The sequence below is a fragment of the Physeter macrocephalus genome, chromosome 2 (assembly GCF_002837175.3).
Source record: "Physeter macrocephalus isolate SW-GA chromosome 2, ASM283717v5, whole genome shotgun sequence".
Lineage (NCBI taxonomy): Eukaryota > Metazoa > Chordata > Mammalia > Artiodactyla > Physeteridae > Physeter > Physeter macrocephalus.
Genome location: NC_041215.1, coordinates 117407814 through 117414161, shown reverse-complemented (window position 1 = coordinate 117414161; position 6348 = coordinate 117407814). Strand labels below are relative to the sequence as shown.

The 6348-nt window shown below is 40.1% G+C and overlaps 1 protein-coding gene across 2 annotated transcripts in view; it reads left to right on the top strand.

Annotated features, from left to right (window-relative positions):
- ABCA12 (ATP binding cassette subfamily A member 12) overlaps positions 1-6348 on the top strand; it is a 191964-nt gene that overhangs the window by 74138 nt on the left and 111478 nt on the right. The window lies entirely within an intron of this gene.

The window sequence follows — 6348 nt, the reverse complement described above, 5'->3', positions numbered from 1 at the left end:
AGCGGCCATGGCTCATGGGCCCAGCCGTTCCGCGGCATGTGGGATCCTCCCGGACCGGGGCACGAACCCGCGTCCCCTGCATGGGCAGGCGGACTCTTCAACCACTGCGCCACCAGGGAAGCCCCCTACATTTATGATTTTTTGGCCCTTAATGCACAAGGGATGATCCAACATCATGGGACTTACCCTTGTGGTCCTTCCTCCCTGCCCTGCCTCTAAGAATACATCAGAACAGTGGGAACCCCTGGCTGTGCCATTGCTCACACAGCTGGCAAATGGCAAAGATCATCTTGCAGAGCTCACAGGGTCATTATTTGGAGAAGCAGTTCAACATTCCTGCAGCTCCTGTGGGGTATTTGCCTCTGTGGATTTACTCCCTGTCTCTGTCATGTCGACACTCATCCATGATGTATGTTTTCCAAATACATACCTCTGCTCCTATTGAATGGCTCCTACAGAACTTGAAGCATAGCTAATCAGATTCTATTCAGGGAAATTTTTAAAGTGCCCAGACTTTTGTTTAATACTGAAAAATATGGATGTGTTTAGAAACTGACCTGAAGGTATTATTGGGAATATAAGGGAAGTGGAAGTAAAACAGTTGTGTGTCCTCATTTGACTATAAAGATGAGGTGAGACGTGTAGGTCTCACACTGTATTAATTTCAGAGTAAGTATTAACCGTCTAGTAATCATTTTAGTGAGTATTCATATAAAAATAAAGGTTAAAATTGCATTTATCAAAAACAAAGTGGAAGGAAGTCTTAACTGCCACACAGGCAAAATTGTTAATTCATTGAGTTAGAATGTATTGAATGTGTACCACATGCTGGAGACAATGCAAGTCACTATGGATACATAGATGACTAAGGCATATCCCTATATAAACTTAAAATCTAGTGAGAGAGAGAGAGAGAGAGACTACTAAACAGGTAAATTAATCTATGACATGGTAAATGTGATGAATATTTGTTTAGTTCTCACTGTGCCCAGAAGGTCAGACAACAAATGGTGAATAGTTACACAGACACCCTGAGACATTGTTTCTGCCTGAGGAATATGCATCTGACTGTTGGATATATTATTGGAGTGGAGAGAGGTTTGGGTGGGGAGATGTCAGAAGAGTTCTCCAGAGATCTGTGTAAGATCATGAAGGACAGATAGGGTGGTGGTTACCAGACTAGAGGAAGGTGTATTTGAGATAGGCCATAAAAAAGAATCTCAGAACTTAATAAAGGAAAGGAATCAATGGCCGCCCTTGTAGACTCAGTTTAGAGGAATAGGCAGGTAGCTTTGCTGCTGACTGTGATGGCAAAATGACAAATTCCCTTGTAGTGTTGCCATACTAATCTGCCTGTGTCAGGGCTACGTAGGACATAATATGTACACGGTCATCTGAAAGCTTACTGTGATGTTATCTCCTCCTCTATATTCTACGTGCTTCTGATACACATCTACCCCCAAGGCATTTCCTCATCTGCCCATCATGGTGCTTTTAGACATGTATTAGCTCAGATATACATTATATCTCCAAAGTCTCTCCAAAGAATATAAAAAATCCTAGGACAGAGCAACATATGAAGGCATTTCTAAATCTTAAGACCTTAATGATATAGATTGTTGATTGGTAGGTGAGCTACCTAGAAGAGAGGTGTATGTTGAACATGGGCAGGCAGGGCTTGTATCTGAAGCATAGATGACCCTGAAGGAATGAACATCAGAATGATATTGAAGAAAATAATGAAAAAAATTAAATTGACTTCTTCTTGGGGGAGTCAGGAAGGACAGCCGTATCAAATCACTGAGGAGGCCTCAATGCCATTACAACATTCTTATTTGTACTTAAAAGTCGGTAATGAATGTCATCTGAAGCTGGAATCAGAACTGGGCCTGGAGCAGATTTCATGCCTTCTTTCCAGGTGTCACTACATACCCGTATAATTATAATTCTGGGGAAAAGGGGAAAAAATATAAAAAGTTTTAACTAATCCTTAAAGACAAAAAATGAATGTCAGAATTTTCTTTTTAGGATTTGCCATATGTGTCTTTCCTGGAAGCAATTCCTTTTAAAGACCGAATTACCATGGCACACATGGATGCCACCCACACAGGTAGTCTTTCCCACTCACAGGAAATACAGAGACACTCAATATAAGTGCATAAATCCTACCGTTGCAATGATATCTATAAATGTGACATTTCCCCAGTGTAACTGTTGGTAGACATGTCTGAGAAGAAGTAAAACTACTCTGAGCCTAGTTTCCCTCCTGGTATCTTAAATTTAACGTTTTGAATCCAAGATGTTTCCCTTATTAAATTCCTTTTCAAAGTAGAGCACTTTAAATACCATAGAGGCAGACTCTACCTCTTCAACATCCTAGAAGCAGGCCCTTAGCCATCTCCGTGGTACTGTACATGAGGCTGGGTCCAGTAAAAGGCAGTAAAGTGATGCCACTTGGAGATTTGACTCAGGCTTTCTTGCCTCACCCAGAAGGTTGAATTCTCTGGACTCAGGTGAGCCTACATGCTGGATTCAGGGGGCATCCAAGTTTTGTATAATGCCTTAATATACCTCCCAGAGATATCTAGTATGAGAGAGATTCTCTGAGACTTTCTTAGAGCTATTCAGAGTTCCCGAATAGGATTTTTAAATCTCCTGAGTTGGTCCTAGAGAGTGGCATTAGGGAGGAGTCATCATTGAGTAAATCCACTTCTCTGTCACAGCCTAGTGCAGGGTTTCTCAATCTCAGCATTATTGCTACTTGGGATCAGATAATTCTTTGTTGTGCTGTGCACTGTAGAATGTTTAGTAGCATCCCTGGCCTCTATCCACTAGATACCAGTAGCATCACTCCCATCCAGTTGTGACAACTAAATATTTCTCCAGATATTGTCAAATATCCCCTGGGAGCAGGGGAGGGAGCACAAAATTGCCCCCAGCTGAAAACCACTAGTCTAGTGAAAGTATGAAGAAAAAGATTTTAAGGTAGCAAGAGGCCTGAGTTAGGTCATGATTTTAGGATCTTGCTCTATAAGAAACGCAAATGACCACTCTAATTTAGCACCCCCAGTCATGTGTTGCCATCATTCCGCGGGCATGTCCTTACTTAGCTATTACCATTAATGTATTATAATCCCTGTTTTTTTAATTTGACTTGCCCATTATATTACATATCGTGGGAATTTAATAAATGTTAGTGAGTTTATGAATGAATATGGTGGATACCGTGTAAGATTGATTACATGTTTGTGTCTGTGGTGCCATCTCTGGTGTTTCCTCTTCCAAGGACCTTTGCAGAACCAGGTGTGCAACCGTGGAGGCAGGGCAGGCTATTTAAAAAAAAAAAAAAAAAAAAGACGCTTCCTTAGCTGTCAGTTCCTCCAAGCGGTGTTCTTTATTATCTATTATTCAGTGCTGCTTGCCATGTGCTAAACATCCTACCATCTGCCAACACAGTGCACTGTAAATAGACTTTTCTCAAGCGTCTTACAGTCTGAGGAGAAAATTGATCATTACTTCAAATGGAAAATTCCTCTTATGAGTAAACTGATAAAGAAATTAAATAATAAAATGAAGAAAGGGTTACAAAATTCTGGGTAAGGTACTTTCTCTCTTCCTACCTCACCAGCCAGTGCTCGCTGATTCCAGATGATGAATGATAAGGGTACATCCATTTGGTGTCCAGAGATCTTGAAGGTTCTAGTATTGTAAGATTACATGGGGAGTATAGATACATAAGTATGGGGCTTCAGCTCCATACTGATGGTGAAGGCTGTGTCCTTGTACCATCTTCTTTGTGGGCACTTTGACAGTTAATATTGGTGAGTGCCTATGATGACAGGGCCCAGAGAGGCACTTGTTAAGGACATCTCACGTAGTACTCACAACAGCCTTGCAAGACAGGTCTATCATTCCTAATTTTCAGATGAGGCTGAAATTTTTTCGGAAGAGGCAGAGCTGGAATTCAAAAGATGTCTAACAACTCCAAAGTTCTTTCTTCTACACCCCAGCAACACTGTCTCTTTTTATTTAATCAACCATCCGATCTTATGGTTCAGTACTGTGCTAGGTGTTTCGAATAAAAAAAGCATCATCATGGTGCCTACTTCCAAAGATGTCACAGCCTAAAATGGAAAAGTGGTAGGAATAGGTACACAGACGAACATAATACACTTAAAATTTATATAAAGTAAGTAGGTACAAAGTGCTGAAATTGTGTAAAACGGTGGAAAAGATACTGGTTCTCATTCATCACTCTAAGAAGCATAGAGTTCTCTGTAAGTGTGGTCAAGCTAATTAGAAAGCTCAGAGATTACACTTAACTCAGTAAGACTGGATACCTTCCTGTCCTCCTTTAGTAATTTAATAGGGAGTCAAAAGAACTAATTACCTTTGCTTGGGGGAGGTAAGCTGTATTTCAACTTAGAGCCTTAATTCATCTTTTTATCCAAAATGCTTGCTGTTGCACATTTATTTTGTGGTTTCCATTTTAAGAGTGGACAGACAACAGTTACCTTGAGCAGTGACAGACACATGCCATCACACTACGCATTGTAAATGCAAAGCAAAACTGGGGAAAATTTGCAGGAAGATGACCAGCAAAGTACGTGTGAGGTCCCATGCTCTCTCCCTGACAAAAAGCCGTGCCTAAAAGGAGATGAACCGCCTCCCCACTCCTGTAACGTGGGACTCATAGGCGACCGTGTAGTTATGGGCACTTCCTGGTCAAGGACGGGTCCTGTTAGAAAAGAGGCCTCCGAGTCCCTTGTCTGGAAGAGCCATTTTCTGTTGAGCAAGTTCAAACCTGTTGAGCCAGCAGCTTGCTGGGGAGGGGGTGAACTTGTCTTTGGCATTGAAAGAATATTTGAAGGAGTAGTTTTCGGGCTCTTATCTGAACGTGGGAAAATGGGCAGGGTGTCCCCTGTAGAGTTGATGCAGCTTTTGCTTCTCCAAGATCACACTTTCTTAATTTCCCATCGCCTCTCTTTTGTTTCTCCCCCACTCCCATTTATTTTTCAGTCTCTGTTTTTCTCTTGCTCCTTCTTTCTTCTTTTTGATCTTTGTCACTCTCCTTTTGGTTTTTGTTGCTGTCCCTATTCCTTAAAAATTTTATGAAGGCAGTTTTTCCCTTTATTTTCAAAATGTGTTGATATTCAGTAGTGTTTCTTACAGTATTTCAAGCTGAACTAAAAAAATGTCAAGAAAAAGAAAAGTGAACCTGACTTTCTCAAACTTTCTAAAACTTCTGTTTGAGAGCAGGGAAAAGGTTCAGGTCAGTTCTTATTTTTATCTGAACAGTTTTCCCATCCAAATAGTCAGCATAAGGAATGTAAGAAGATTTAGGGGAATACAGTCATGGTCATGAATAATTCAAATATACATTAAGAATGCAGAACTTTTGGAGCAACCAGTACATTTTATAGAGAATATTGGAAGAACACTAGGGAGTGAAAACAAATATCACCCCTTCTTATCATTTTTATTAAAAGGACATGCTGGGAAAAAAACAATTTTTTTTCCCAATTATAAATCATAAAGTATCCTGGAACCAGGACCCAGATCTTGTTTCTAAAAAGGGAAGTCAAATCGAGCCACAGTAGCAAGCAGAGCTTCTTGCTTTTCCACTGTTATCTTTTTATATCCATTCTTACGTACCGTAAGTAAGCTTTTTATAAACAATCAGACAAAATTCAGATTATTCATTTCAGACATCTGGACTTATTTCACTCTTGGAATAGATATATTTATTTTAGACACTGACTTTAGGTATATCAAGTTTTCAAGAAAGTTTTCAAGAAAATATGATTATTTCCATTTTAATAATAATAAACTAAACAGGAAGCGATTTCTTAAAAAGAGGATTACTGAATTGTGGAGCGGTTCAATAATATTTTCTTCCAAAAGCTGGTGTGATCATGTTGTACAGGGATTCGTGGCACCACATGCTATCATTACAGCCTTGATACATTCAGTACAATTAAAACCCTGAGTACATCATTATTTCTTCAACACCTGGTGCCGCCTCTAATGACACCAACCACAGTGCCTGTCACAGACTAGATATTCAATAAATGTGTGTTCTTCTTCTTCTTTGAATCGGTCTTGCAAGTATTCATCTTTGACAGTCTTCAAAATGCCATCTGTAATTTAACATAGAAAACTTCTTTTTCTTTCATGGTTGAAAAATAAGCAGACCTTGATTTCAGTCTCTGAAGCACCCTTTGACTACCATCTATTTGGGATCCACCATCTTTTTATTTTTCTTTTTATTTTTTTTTTTTGCGGTACGCGGGCCTCTCACTGTTGTGGCCTCTCCTGTTGCGGAGCACAGGCTCCGGACGCGCAGGC